Raw genomic sequence first — 14367 nt, forward strand, 5'->3', positions numbered from 1 at the left:
TGTTTTTGTTTTTGTTTTATTGCCATCCAGGTAGGCATAAGGGCAGCACCAGGCTCCACTGCCAGCTTCCAGTCCTAGATAGCATTAGAGACTCAGGCGAGGCTGCTCATCTGGGTAGGTGCCCAGGCACTGCTGAGGGTGAGGAGGGCCCAATCCAACATAACTCAAACACCAGGTCAATGCAGGTGACAAAAAATTATTGTGATTAAGCTGCTACTGATCGATCAGGGCCATGGAACAGAGGAACCGACTCGGCAGCTGAGCTGCGATCCTGAAGGTATGTTGAGCGGCATACTTAAAGGATGAAACCATAACAGGAGGGCTATAGCGCTGTCCAGTCATGTTTCCACGTAAGGGGTTGAGCAAGGGAGTTTCCACCAATCAGAATGGGCGTAGGTCCCTGGGCCTGGGAACATGCTCTTAGTTTGACCCTGGCAGCAAGATGGAGACGTTGTCCCTGAGATGTCTGGGCTCAGACAACTGTTTCCTTACAACAAAAGCTGTTCAGCTACTGGGAAATCCCCGGCTCCCCTAGGGCCTGGGAGCTTGGGTTTGGTTTTTCCCTATGATGAAATGGAGTCTAAGAACAAAATGGTAAAAATAAGTTTCCTTTGCTTGGTCCCAGCAGAGGGAGGAAAAGGGGGGGCCTGGATCCTATGCTTCAATTCATAATTCCGGCCCCTCTGAAGCGCGCTCCTACCAGAGACTTAGTCTGCACAACCCCTACAGCACGAAGGCAGACCCCAAGATGAGTCCAGCCTGAAACATGAACCAAGACCATCAACCTACAAGAAACCTAAACTGCCCCTAGTCTCATTCCTGGAAACTCAGCCCTACCTACCAGGAATCCTTACCACCCTAAGCCACACCCACAAGCTCGCTTAAGTCACTCCAAGGAGTCCACCCTGCCAAGGGCAGTATACTACTGTCCCATGACCACTTCTTCCTCCTTTCACCTGCTGTCCCAAGACTCCCTCCCATGCCCGTCTTGGGCTTTGCTTCCTGTCATTGCTGATGTCCCGGTAGAACACAAGACCATGGTATATGGCGTTAGCCTCAGGAAGCAAGGCTACCAAAATCTGCCTGGCTTTTCATGGTGGTGGGGATAGTTGCACACTGGGTATCCAGGATGCTGTGAAGGCACGCTGACACCCTAAAGTTAATCAGTACAGAGCACTGGTGCTGCGTTCAGTCCCCTTTCTCCTGTGATACTGTTTGCCACCCTAGGTGTGATACGGATTTATCTGGCCAGCAAACGAGCGAAGGTGACTGTGGCAGATCAGATGAGGCCAGCGCAGCTGGGTCTACGGAAGGCAGTAGGGAGGAGAGAGTGGAGTTGAGGTCTACCAGAGGCTGCCCTGGGGAAACGGAACCTGTAGGGGCTTTGTAGTAGTCTTCTCCAACATTAAAACATTCCTCAGCAGAGAAGCTCATTAACACAGAGAGTACAGAACTCAAAATAGCTTCAGGAAGTCCCTGAAACTGACCCATCAAGGCCCCTGCCCACTTCCAAGAGTCTATAAACAGTAAAGACTTCTCCTAGTCACTCTCAGAGAAGCTAAGCTGCAAAGAGGGCATTCAGGTAAGTCCAGCCACCTGGGAAAAGCAGAGAGCCGCTGAGCTGCCTGGAAAGAGCAATCTCCGGTGTACTCCCAGCTTTTGTGAGCTGTCTCCCATGCTAGAATGGGTTTTGGCGATGCAGCTGTCTTTGAGTCATTTCTGCTTCTGTAAGTAACTCCAATAAAACTCATTGGTTTCCCAAGTTGGTCTGTGGTGGTCTCTGGTCTAGGTGGTGTGTGTGTGTGTGTGTGTGTGTGTGTGTGTGTGGTGTGTGTGGTGTGTGTGTGTGGTGTGTGTGTGTGTGTGGTGTGTGTGGTGTGTGTGTGTGTGTGTGTGTGTGTGTGGTGTGTGGTGTGTGTGTGTGGTGTGTGTGGTGTGTGTGTGGTGTGTGGTGTGTGTGTGGTGTGTGTGTGTGTGGTGTGTGTGTGTGTGTGTGGTGTGTGTGTGTGTGGTGTGGTGTGTGTGTGGTGTGTGGTGGTGTGTGTGTTGTGTGTGGTGTGTGTGTGTGTGTGGTGTGTGTGTGTGGTGTGTGGTGTGTGGTGGTGTGTGTGTGTGTGTGGTGTGTGTGTGTGTGGTAGTGTGTGTGTGTGTGTGTGTGTGTGTGGTAGTGTGTGTGTGTGTGTGTGTGGTGTGTGTGTGTGTGTGTGTGGTGTGTGTGTGTGGTGTGTGTGTGTGTGTGTGTGTGGTAGTGTGTATGTGTGTGTGTGTGTGGTAGTGTGTGTGTGTGTGTGGTAGTGTATGTGTGTGGTGTGTGTGTGTGTGGTAGTGTGTGTGTGTGTGTGGTGTGTGTGTGTGTGTGGTGTGTATGTGTGTGGTAGTGTGTGTGTGTGTGTGGTAGTGTGTGTGTGTGTGTGTGTGTGGTGTGTGTGTGTGGTGTGTGTGTGTGTGTGTGTGGTAGTGTGTGTGTGTGTTTGTGTGTGTGTGGTGTGTGTGTGGTGTGTGTGTGTGTGTGTGTGTGTGTGTGGTGTGTGTGTGTGTGTCACAACAAGGAGGCTGGCCAGAGATGGGTGCTTCACAAGTTTATAGTTCTGAACCGTCTCTCCAGTCTCCAAGGAGGTTCTTCTCCGAGGGTTTTCTAAGCCATAGGAACCTAAGTGGTAAAGGGGGCGGTGATAACCAGACTACAAAGCCCTGACTCAGTTTCCCTAATCTTAGTTGCTCGGGTTGCTGCCAGGGACAGAGGCTGTAGGTACCCAGAGAAGGTAAAGAATCATGCTTGCTAACTGTCAAGATGTGGAGTTCTGAGACTCTGCTTCTAGCCACACGTTCGGAAGCGTTGGAAGGTGCTGTCTTAGGGTTTTATTGCTGTGAAGAGACACCACGGCCATGGCAACTTTGTTTGTTTGTTTTTGTTTTGTTTTTCGAGACAGGGTCTCTCTGTGTAGCCTTGGCTGCCCTGGAACTCTCTTTGTAGACCAGGCTGGCCTCGAACTCACAGAGATCCGTCTGCCTCTGTCTCTGTTGGAATTAAAGGCGTGTGAGCCACCATGGCCCAGCTCACAGCAACTCTTATAAAGGAAACCATTTAATTGGGGCTGGTTTACATTTTCAGAGGTGTGGTCTGTTTTCAGCATGGCAGGAAGCAAGGCAGTGTGCAGGCAGACTTGGTGCTGGAGAGGTAGCTGAGAGCTCTACGTCGTGATGTGCAGGCAGAGCAGCAGGAGACCGGGTGTAGCCTGAGCATACAATCCTTCCAAGCCCACCTCCACAGTGACACGCTTCCTCCAACAAGGCCGCACCTCCCAATAGCACTGCTCCTTACGGCCAAGCATTCAGACCCACTTGTCTGTGGGGGCCGCAGGTATTCCAGCCACCACAGGTGCAATGCCTGGAAACCCTAGGGAGGACATTTGGGGTGGGGCGTACTCCAGACTCCCTTAGCCTGCTTTTCCCACCAAGAAGCAACTCTGGCAGGCAGCCTTGGGGTGGGAGGACATAGAATAAACCTTTTTTAGGGAGAACTGAGGCTCTCTTCAGGTCTGGGAAGGGAGTTGGTAGCAGTTCTGCACAAATCTTGGGATACCAGAAAGTTCTGATTTCTGATTATCCAGTTCTTAATCTCACGGATTGACATCCAAGGACTCCAGCCCTGCTAGCCCCCTGACATCGTAGAGCTGATATTGGCACTTAGGGAAGGCAGAGGTGCCCTTCCTTCCTTCCTTCCTTTCTTCCTTTCTTTCTTTTAGGCAGGATTTCTCTGTGTAGCCTTGACTATCCTGCACTTGTCTTGTAGTCCAGGCTGGCCTCGCCTGGCTTGGTGCACTGAGTCTTATTCAGGCCATCCCAGAGCTACTCACACACCTTCAGTACAGCTACAGCACAAACGATAGCGGAACCTGGGCCAGTAATAGGAGGCGGGACTTCCGGTCCAGATCTTTGGTGATGGAAGCATACGGATGGCTTTCCCTGAGGTTTTCTGCATACAGACATGGAGCAGCCCTGCGGCAGTGTAGGGACGCTGCAGGACTCGGTCGTTGACGTGGTGTATACCAGGACATACGGAGCACTGCTGTTGGCCAGATCTCAAGTTCTGTTGACTTCACAGGGCAACAGTAAGGGAGTTTGTTTGTTTCTGGGAAACAACAGGTAGGATCTGAGTGTTCTAGGGAGCAGGAGCCTCCCAAACGGCTCACTGGTATTCCTGCGCTGCACTGGGCACCCCGCACAAGGCCACCCCCTAATCTCCGTTGGCCTCTGGCTTCTTGGTCCCCATGGAGGGAGAAGCCCCTGTTCACATCTCCTTCCTTCTAAGCAGCTTAAGCCAATCTGACTCCAAATTAATAGCTGGAGTAGAGAAGAGAAAGAAACTGTTGTGAAGAAAAAGGGCCCGCCCCCTCTCGCCCCACCTCACTGCTGTCTTCATAAGGCATGGCTCCTCTCCCCCCACCCACCTGACCTCTAGTTAGGACTAACCCTCCTTCTAGAATAGTTCTCCATAGCTCCATCGCTAAGACTCCCCCTCAGCCACACTCTTTCCTCCTCCTCTTCTCCGCTTCTTCCTCCCCCCTCCTCTTCTTCCTCCTCCTCTATTTCATTTTATTTATGTGTATGGGTGTTTTAAGAGGGTGTCAGATTCCTTGGAGATGACGTTGCAGACAGTTGAGAGCAGCCATGTGGGTGCTGGGAACCCAACCCTGCCAATTCTGTGATCACGGAGACCTACGGCCACTCTGACCTGCTGTGCCCTCTTAATTGTCTTATCAGTTTTGGATGATATTTTTCTTTTCTTTCTTCTTAAAATTAGCCAGGTATGCCAGGCGTGGTGATGCATGCCGTTAATTCCAGGAGACAGAGGTAGGTGGATCTCCGTGAGTTCAAGGCCTATCTAGTCTACAAAATGAGTCCAGGACAGCCAGGGCTCTGTTACAGAGAGAAACCCAGTCTTGAAGAAAAAAAAATTAGTCAGCTGTAGACACATCTTTTCTTTCAGACTTTTTCCTTTGAATTTGAGGTGATTCAAATACTTAAATTTTAAAAATATTTCAATTTTAAGTGTATAAATGTTGTATCTATGTACCATGTGTGTGTGTGGTGCCTGCAGAGGCCAGGAGAGGACATTGGATCCCCTGGAAATGGAGTTACAGACAGCTGTGGACCGATATGTGGATGCTGGGAACTGAACCTGGGTCCTCTGGAAGAGCAGATCTGCTCTTAACTGCTTTTAACTGATCTGGTTTTTACTGACCTTAACTGCTAAGGCATCTCTCCAGCCCTGTTAACGAGGATGTTAACAGTCTTTTGCAGAGAGTAGGGAGGAGAGGGTCACCAGCTTTTCACCTGAGATTCTAATCACTCTGACCTCAGCTCCAAGTGGTCTTGGTGATGCTACAGGAGACGGAAGGCTGTGGGGGTGTGGGGGTGTGGGCGTGTGGGGAAGGCTCTTCCATGGCACAGCATGAGTCTTTAAAACAGAGGGAAATTACAGGCACACGGGAGGGAAGGGAACCTGCCACCTGGAATCTGGCTGAGGCCTCTCACATCTGACAAACAAGATCTCCAGCATTGGCTGCAAAGGTTGCTGACACCTAAGGTTGTCTTAATATTCTTTTCTTAACTTTTTTTTTTTTTTAATTAAGGCTATGACACTGTCCTGCTTTCCCTGGGAACTCGCCTTTGCACTCTCAGTTGTAATACATTCCCTTTGTCTCTCAAAGGGTTGCTAAACTCTTTTTTACTGATCACGCGACCAGGCTTCCTCCACATGCTGTTTTTACACGGCATTTTGTTGCCTTGCATGAAGAAAATAATCACTTTTCCTCTGTTTCCTCAGCTGCTGAGTGCTTCAGAGGCGGCTGCTAATGTCTGGCTACCCCGTCATCTGAACTGTGACCCCAGCTGCTAACGCGCATCAGCGTATGGATGGAGGACAGCCTTTCAGAATCTTGCAGAAAGTGCTCTGTCCTGTTCACAGCTGAAGCCTGCTGACCAAGGCAACTGTTCGGCCCGGCCTGAAGGCAATGCAGAGAAGACTGCCTGCTGTATTCTGTCACCCTGACTGACTGCTGTGGCGATCTCTCTGGCTCACTGTGTGGTCACCTCATCCCGGGGGGGGGGGGGGGGGGGGGGAGGGGGCGGGAATGTTCCATATAGCTCCTCTCTCCTCTCACCCTTTTTTCTCCTCTCTGGCACCCTGGAGCAAGAACAAGCAGCGTATGTGTGGCCAGCATTTGTGCTCACCAGCCCAACTTTCTTTCCTCCAGTGTTGGCACCCACTGCTTCCTGGGGAGGGGAGAGACAGAGCTTTGTGTGATTGGCATATGTACCCAACTAGCCCCCACCTGGTCAGGCTTCCCAGTCTGAGAAACCTGTGGGTAAACTCGTCCAGTGTCGTGGTGACCCCCCCCCAACTCCTTTTGTTCACTGTTACTAGAGATTTTAAGGTCCTGGAAGACCCATAAAGAGAAAAGAATTAAAGAGAAGAGAAATAGTGAAAACAATTGAGAAAAGAGATCTATTGGGCCGGGGCAGAGCTAAGCTTGGAAGAATGCTTGCTCGGTGTGGGAAATGTGGAAGGAACATAGTGTATTTTCCACAAAGAGTTAAGTGAGGAAAGAGCCTCACCACATTTAAAGGAAATAGTAAAAATGTCACATTACAAAAATCCCCCGACAGCATTTCCCTGAAATCAAAATATGTGTTCGCCGCTACACGTTGTGCTCAAGGAGTGCGTTCTGGTCATCAGCTGCCGTGTGTTAGCTAGCCGGCCGTGCCGTACTGTGACCACCAGACTAGGTACCAAATCCTTGTGCCTTTAGAAGTAAGAAGCCAGGGAGACCTCACTGGCTGTGCAGAGCTAAGACTTCCGTTGTCAAAGGGCATTGGATTGTGTGGTCTTTTTTTTTTTTTTTTTTTTTTTTTTTTTTTTGAGACAGGGTTTCTCTGTGTAGTCTTGACGGTCCTGGACTCACTTTGTAGACCAGGCTGGCCTCAAACTCACAGCGATCCTCCAGCCTCTGCCTCCCAAGTGCTGGGATTAAAGGCGAGTGCCACCACACCCGGCTGTGTGGTCATTTTTTTTTTAAAGCCAATGAGCTTTATTGGAATTATTTAGAAGACTGTGGTGAAGGAATTGCTTACCAGAGCACAAGGGACTCAAAGACAAACTCAAAACCATCACATGACACACGTTATGAACACTGGAAACATGGAGCACAGAGCACATATGTTGGCCTGTCTACAGGCCAAGGAGCACTTGGGGCCTCAGTTTGTCAAATCATCTTCTTCTTCTTCTTTTTCTTCTTTTGTTTTTCAAGACAGGGTCTCTCTGTGTTAGCCTTGGCTGTCCTGTACTTGCTTTGTAGACCAGGCTGGCCTTGAACTGACAACAATCTGCCTGCCTCTGCCTCCCGAGTGCTGGTCAAATCTTCCTGTAAGTAGTATAATCCGTCTAACTTTCTTCACTGGAGTTAAACATACACAATGCTGCCAGTTTCAGAAGCTATTTTGAAGGGCGTATTTCCGCCTTAATCAGCTTCCTTTCAGAATGGATCATTTCAGTCTCCAGGAAAAAAAATAAATATTCTTCCAGCTTCTCCATTTTGCCTTCATTATGAAGTATTTGAGAATAAAGAAGAAAAAAAGTTTTACTGAAAACTTTCCTACGTTGCCACATTTCAGAGTGTTAGCGTGGATGTTTTCTATTTTTAAGATTTGATATTATTTGATGGGTTTCACAAGTGCATGCGGTCGTTTTTATTTTGAGATCCCAGACCCACCTCCTACACTCAGTGTGCTCTGGTCTGCTCCCTAGTCCTGCTTGAAAGCCCCAGAGAGAAATGGGTGTGGCGCCTTTGAGCCCAGCACTCAGGAGGCAGAACAGGTGGATCTCTGTGAGTTCGAGGCCAGCTTGGTCTACAAAGAGAGTTCCAGGACAGTCAGGGCTATTACACAGAGAAACCCTGTCTTGAAAAATAAAACAACAACAACAACAAAAATAAAATAAAATAAAATAATAAAAAAAAAGAAAAATAAAACAAAACCAACCAAACAAACAAACAAACAAAAAAGAGACCCAGTGCCCCTTCGAGTCCATCTTTGGCATCCTCTCAGAGGTTTAGGTTTAAATGGAGGGCAAGGAGCATGCATAAATGTGCATGCCGTCCAGGTGTGGTCTTCCTTGTCTTCAATGTCTCAGCTCCAGTCTTTCCTGCAAGGTGGTCTGACAGATTGTGAAATCTCTTCCTGGTAGACAAGTTTTTCTCTCGCTGCACCAAGCTTCCAGCCCTTTCCTTCTCCCAGCATGAGACTCCTGGGGAACTGTGAAATTCCTTTGATACCAATATTTCAAATGTTTGACAGCCAAAGGGAGGCCTCTGGGGAGAGTTGGCTCACAACAGGCTTTGACTGCAGAGCAAGAGGAGCTGGGGCCCTCTTTTGGTCTCTGCGGGCAAGCACACACGTGGTACATAACATGTAAATAAAAAGAGAAAAAGTAAATCTAAGAACCAAAGAATCCAGACACCCAACCCGCAGGGAAATTGGGCCATGGAAATGGAGTGGGAAAATGTGTGTGAGAGAAAAGGCTAATAAGGATGAGGAAAATTCATGTACTCGGATGGGGATCTCCCAAAACTCAGGTACCACTTTCTTTTGTTCCTTTTCATAGCATGGTATTTCTGGTCATGGCAGCTGATAGGGGTCGTTAGTCTTGACCAGGGAAGAGAGAGATATGGCAAAGTTAGAGAGATAAAACAAAGCTTCCCCTGAATTATAACTTGGGCAAAATGTGTCTCAAATGATCAGTGTGTATATGCAGAGCTGGCCGAAGGCAGAGACACTAACCCACCTCACCTGTTCCGATGACCCACGTGCAGATGCAGAGGCCAAATAAAGTACCAATGTTGGCAGATAAAGTGGTTGCCGAGCCCCCGAAAGGCCATCTAACCAACTGTTATCGTCGTAACTACACGGCGTCCTAATTTGCCTTCTATTCTTGTGATAAACACCATCCCCAAAAGCAATTCGGGAAGGAAATTTTTTTTTCCTTTGTTTTGTTTGTTTGTTTTCTGAGACAGGTTTCTCTGTATAACAGCTCTGGCTGTCCTGGGACTAGCTCTGTAGTCCAGGCTGGCCTCGAACTCAGGGAGATCCACCTGCTTCTGCCTCCCAAGTGCTGGGATTAAAGGCGTGCGCCACCACCGCCCAGGCAGGAAAGGGTTATTTTTATCTTATGTTTCCACATCACAGTCCATCAGGGAGGAAGTCAGGGCAGGGACTCAAGAAGGAATTCAGAGGCAAGATCTTAAGCGGAGACTATGGAGGAGCGGTGCTTATTACCCAGGCTCACATCCAGCTGCCCGCCCCTTTAAAAAGACTATTTCATTTGTATGTGTGTTTTCTCTGCGTGTGTGTCTGTGCACCACACGAGCGCCTGGTACCCGCTGAAGTCAGAACAGGGCATTGGGTCTGCTGAGACTGGAGTAACAGATGATTGTGAGCCATCAGTGCTGGGAATCAAGCCCCAGTTCTCTGCAATATTTGCGTTTAGCCGGTCAGCCAACTCTTTCTTGTACTGCACAGGACCTCCGGCCCTGGGGATGACACCACCCATGGTGGGCTGAGCCCTCCACATCGATTGCTAATCAAGAGAACGCCCACAGGCCAGTTGGATAAAAAAGTATTTTCTTAGTTGAGACTCATCTTCTCAGGCAGCGGATGTGGCACATGCCTGTGATCCCAGCGCTCAGGGAGGCAGAGGCAGGAAGATCTCTATGAATTTGAGGCCAGCCTGGTCTACAGAGTGCGTCCAAGACAGCCAAGGCCACACAGAGAAACCCTGTCTCAATAAATAAATAAAGAGGTTTGTGTTCTCAGGTGACCCTAGCTTGTGTCTAACTAGCACACGTGGCAAAGTTTTCTTTATAGCACACTAGTGCAAGCCTATTAATGCATTGGCAAGCTATGTAACCACGAAAATTAGTGGTTTTTTTTTTTTTAAAGCCAGGTGAGACAAATCTGGAGGGTTTATTTAGAGTTTCACCACCGCCTGTAATAACAGGGCTGGGTCTCACAGGACCTGCACTGTAGGTAGTGGTGGCTTTTCCAAGCTTGGGTGGAGACCTGACCACATGGATTCCTGCAGCTGAGATGCACTGGAATCTTCTCTTCTCTTGAAGACGATGGCTCATTTCAAAAGATATATGCTGAGGGGCTGGAGCCACGGCAGTTGGTGAACTTCTAGAGGGCCTAGGTTTGGCCCTAGCACTCAGGTCAGGTGACTATGAGACCTGATGCCCTCTTCTGGCTGCTTCAGGCACTGCGTGTAGGTGCACCAACAGCAGACCCATATACACGGTGTGTGTGTGTGTGTGTGATACACATCAAAACAAACGATTTATTATTGGGGTACAGTAGCACTCCAGTTCATAAGTTCATCCACGCACTCAGGGTAGTTTTGATATTTGTAGGTGACGAGGCCACGCCCACCTGTCACCTCTTTCTGACAGCAGCTGTAGAGGGAAGTCAATCCCTGTGAGTCAGTCAAATGTCAGGTGTCCAGATTCCAGAGAATGATGGGTATCGTTCTCACTTCCCCACGGAAACCTGCAGAACTCAGGTGTCAGCCTCCACCACATATCCGGGGCTATTGGTGGCAAAGGTGACACATCCCCCCCCCTAACTCATTTAATGAGTACACCTCAACTGGATGTGTCCCGCCTCCTCACTTCCTGTACCTCTGCAGTGTTGTACACTCCTACCTGGAATTCCCCCCCCCCCCCTCACCCCATCTCCATCCCACCCCCACCCTACCCCACCTGCCCCAGGAATTACAGACGGCCCTGCTGCATAAACCTGCCCCTTCCTTCTGAGACCGTAAGACGGGACGATCTCTCTGCCTCATAGGCATGAACTCTCTCATCAAAGCTTCCACCACGCTATCTGACATGGCAGCTTGAGCCTCCCTCACAACCCCCACCGTGCAGCGGTCCGTCTGTCTATCCCAACCATTTAAGGGGTTTTCTAATAAATGTATTACCTTAAAGAGGTGATCTATCTCAGGCCCCCCCCCCCTTGAGCTCCAGAGCTGAGATTTTTTTACCCCCATCCACCTATCCACGCAACCATTAAAAACAAAAAAACAAAAAACAAAAAAACCATACACTGGTGCATCAGGACAGAGCTGGCGCATGACCTCTGAAGGTGACTGAGTTCCATCTAGTGGAGATGACATAGGTAAGTTAACATGGCACCACAGGGCTTTGGGATCATTTGGATGTTAATTCCCGCATTCAACAGGTGCTTACTGAGAACTTCTGCTGTGCTGGCCACCGTGCCAGTGAACCTTGTCCTCCCAAGCTTCCAGTGACAAGGTAAGGTTGGAATTCAAGGAACAGGCTCGAGAGGCAGCCTCAGAGCTACAGTGGCAAGGGGCCTCTCAGCTGAAAACTGTTCATCTTGGAAGCGACAAGCATTACTTCCTCTCACAGTCCTTTGGCCAGGCTCAGTCACGTGGCCTCGACGTAACCAACAGGTCAGCTGGGAAGTGTTGAGGGAGGTCTCATGATTCTTTTTATTTATTTTGTTTGTTTGTTTTTTCTAGACAGGGTTTCTCTGTGTAGCCTTGGCTGTCCTGGACTCACTTTGTAGACCAGCCTGGCCTCGAACTCACATGGAGGCCTCCCGAGTGCTGGGATTAAAGGAGTGTGCCACCACACCCAGCCGATGTCGTGACTCTTATAGAGAGCCTCCTTCGTAAGTTTGGATACTGAGACAAATGAAGCGGAGAAGTCAGCAGAAAGGTCACTCCTCCCACTGCCAGGGACAGTGGGCTCTGGCGCTCAGGTCCCAGTTGCTTGCTAGATTTCCAGTCCTACCTGGAGCTTCAAGATTTAACTAATTCTCACTCCCAGTCACTTACTTTCATCCTGGATTCACTTTGTAGACCAAGCTGGCCTTGAACTCACAGAGATTCGCCTGTCTCTGCCTCCCATGTGCTGGGGTTAAAGGCCTGCGCCGCCATTGCTTGGCCACACTGTCATTTTTGAAGCATGGGTCTACTGGATTTATGGTTGGATTTGTGTATACACACACACACACACATACACATCACACACATACACACACACATACACACACATACACACACACACCACACACATACACACACATACACACACCACACATACACACACATACACACACACATACACACCACACACATACACACCACACACATACACACACACACATACACACACACATACACACACACATACACACACACATACACACACACACAAATTAAAACATTGTAGGCTCAATTTTTGTTGTTGTTGTTGTTGTTACTTTTCAACTTTATTGATCTTCAGTGGAGTCTAATTACCTAGTTTCTAAAATTCTCTTGTAGGCCCCAGGAAGCTCAGAAGCACACCGTGTGTTCTTTTTTTTTTTTTTTTTTTTTAATTTATTCAGATTACAACTCAATTGTTTTTTTGTTTTTGTTTTTTTTCCAGACAGGGTTTCTCTGTGTAGCCTTGGCCGTCCTGGACTCACTCTGTAGACCAGGCTGGCCTCGACCTCACAGCGATCTGCCTGCCTCTGCCTCCCGAGTGCTGGGATTAATGACGTGCACCACCACGCCTGGCCACAACTCAATTGTTATCACATTACTTGTATCCTCCCGTTCCTCCCTCCCTCCCACCCCCACCCTATTCCCCTCCCCTAGATCCATGACCAAGGAGGACCTCCTCCCCCACCATATGGCCACAAGCTATCAAGTCTCATCTTGGTAGCTTGCCTATTCTTTCTTTGAGTGCCACCAGGGCTCCCCACCAATGGGAGGTTGTCAAATATGGGGTGCCAGAGCTCATGTCAGAGCTCTCCACATAACTGTGGAGAATGTCCTGTCCATTGGGTAGATCAGAGTAGGGGTTCGGTGTTTACTACTTGTATTGTCCTTGGTTAGTGCAATAGTTTGGGCAGACGCCCCTGGGCCCTGATTCACCCATTACCATGCTCTTCTTGTAGGTTTCTAAGATCCTCTGGATCCTTCTATTTCCCCATATCCTATATTTCTCTTACCTAGAGTCTCAGTAGGATGCCCTCACATCTATCCCAATCTCCTGGTAAGTGAAGACTTTCATAGGACATGTAGGCTCAATTTTCTTTACAAATATATTTTATTACAAACTTATTAACCAAGCGTACCTCACTTATAACCTGACTAACTGAAACAATAGGAAAAGAAGATTAAAGAACACAATAACAAAACCGTAAGGATATCAGTTCCGAGGAACGATTCTCCTGGTGTAATCAGCAGGATTTCTTCTGCTGGAACCTGGACTAACCAGAACCCAAAACCTCAGCAGGAGTCTGGAGCCCCAAAGCCTTCCCTCGAGCGGTTCTCTGTAGGAGCGTCTTGAAGTGGCGATGAACAGCCAAAACTATCCCAAGTCTCCAAAGGCCCCGCCTCTTGTTTTTGGCTCACATTTATACCTCCTCTCAGAATTTGTTCAAGGATGTTTTTCAGCTGGTTAACAACCAATCTCCCGGGCTGGAGAGATGGCTCAGCGGTTAAGAGCACTGTCTGCTCTTCCAAAGGTCCTGAGTTCAATTCCCAGCAGCCACATGGTGGCTCACAACCATCTATAAGGAGATCTGGTGCCTTCTTCTGGTGTGCAGGTGTACATGTAAGCAGAACATTGTATATGTAATGGATAAATCTTTAAAAAAGAAAACAACAACCAATCTCCCCCACATGGTAGTTTGACTTCTAAGGGGATAAACATCACCTACTCTCTCACAAGTCTTTTTCTCATCCCCCACTTGTGATCTAAACAAAAAACATGTTTATCTCTCCTTCAAAACATATATAAAATTAATTTGTGTGCGTGTTTATGTGTGTGTGTGTAGGAATGCTGTGCCTGTCAAGGCCAGAAGAGGGTGTCAGATCTTCTGACGCTGGAGTCACAGGTGGTTCCACCTGACATGGGTGCTGAAAACTAATTGACCCTGGGGCTTCTGGAAGAGCAGCAAATGCTCTTAACCCTTGGGCCATCCAGCCCCAGTGTCTATGTTACATTTTGAATATTGTTTCATAAGAACTTATGAAACTGAAAACCCAAAACTTTAATGCCTATGATAAGAAAGTCACTAGGTGACTTCAAAAGGACTCATTTGTTACTTTAATAAATATTCTGTAGAGTCTGACCCAGAAAACAAAAACAAAAACCCAGAACTAGAAAGTGTACATGAAATATTAGGATTCCAAAATGAAGATGGAATTTAGAGGGCAAAATATTAGAGGTATGTTCATATTTTCAAATTCTCTGGAAATGGGCCTGGTTTACGCTCACTTTAGGGGAGTCT

This window comes from Acomys russatus, chromosome 25, assembly GCF_903995435.1.
Source record: "Acomys russatus chromosome 25, mAcoRus1.1, whole genome shotgun sequence".
NCBI lineage: Eukaryota > Metazoa > Chordata > Mammalia > Rodentia > Muridae > Acomys > Acomys russatus.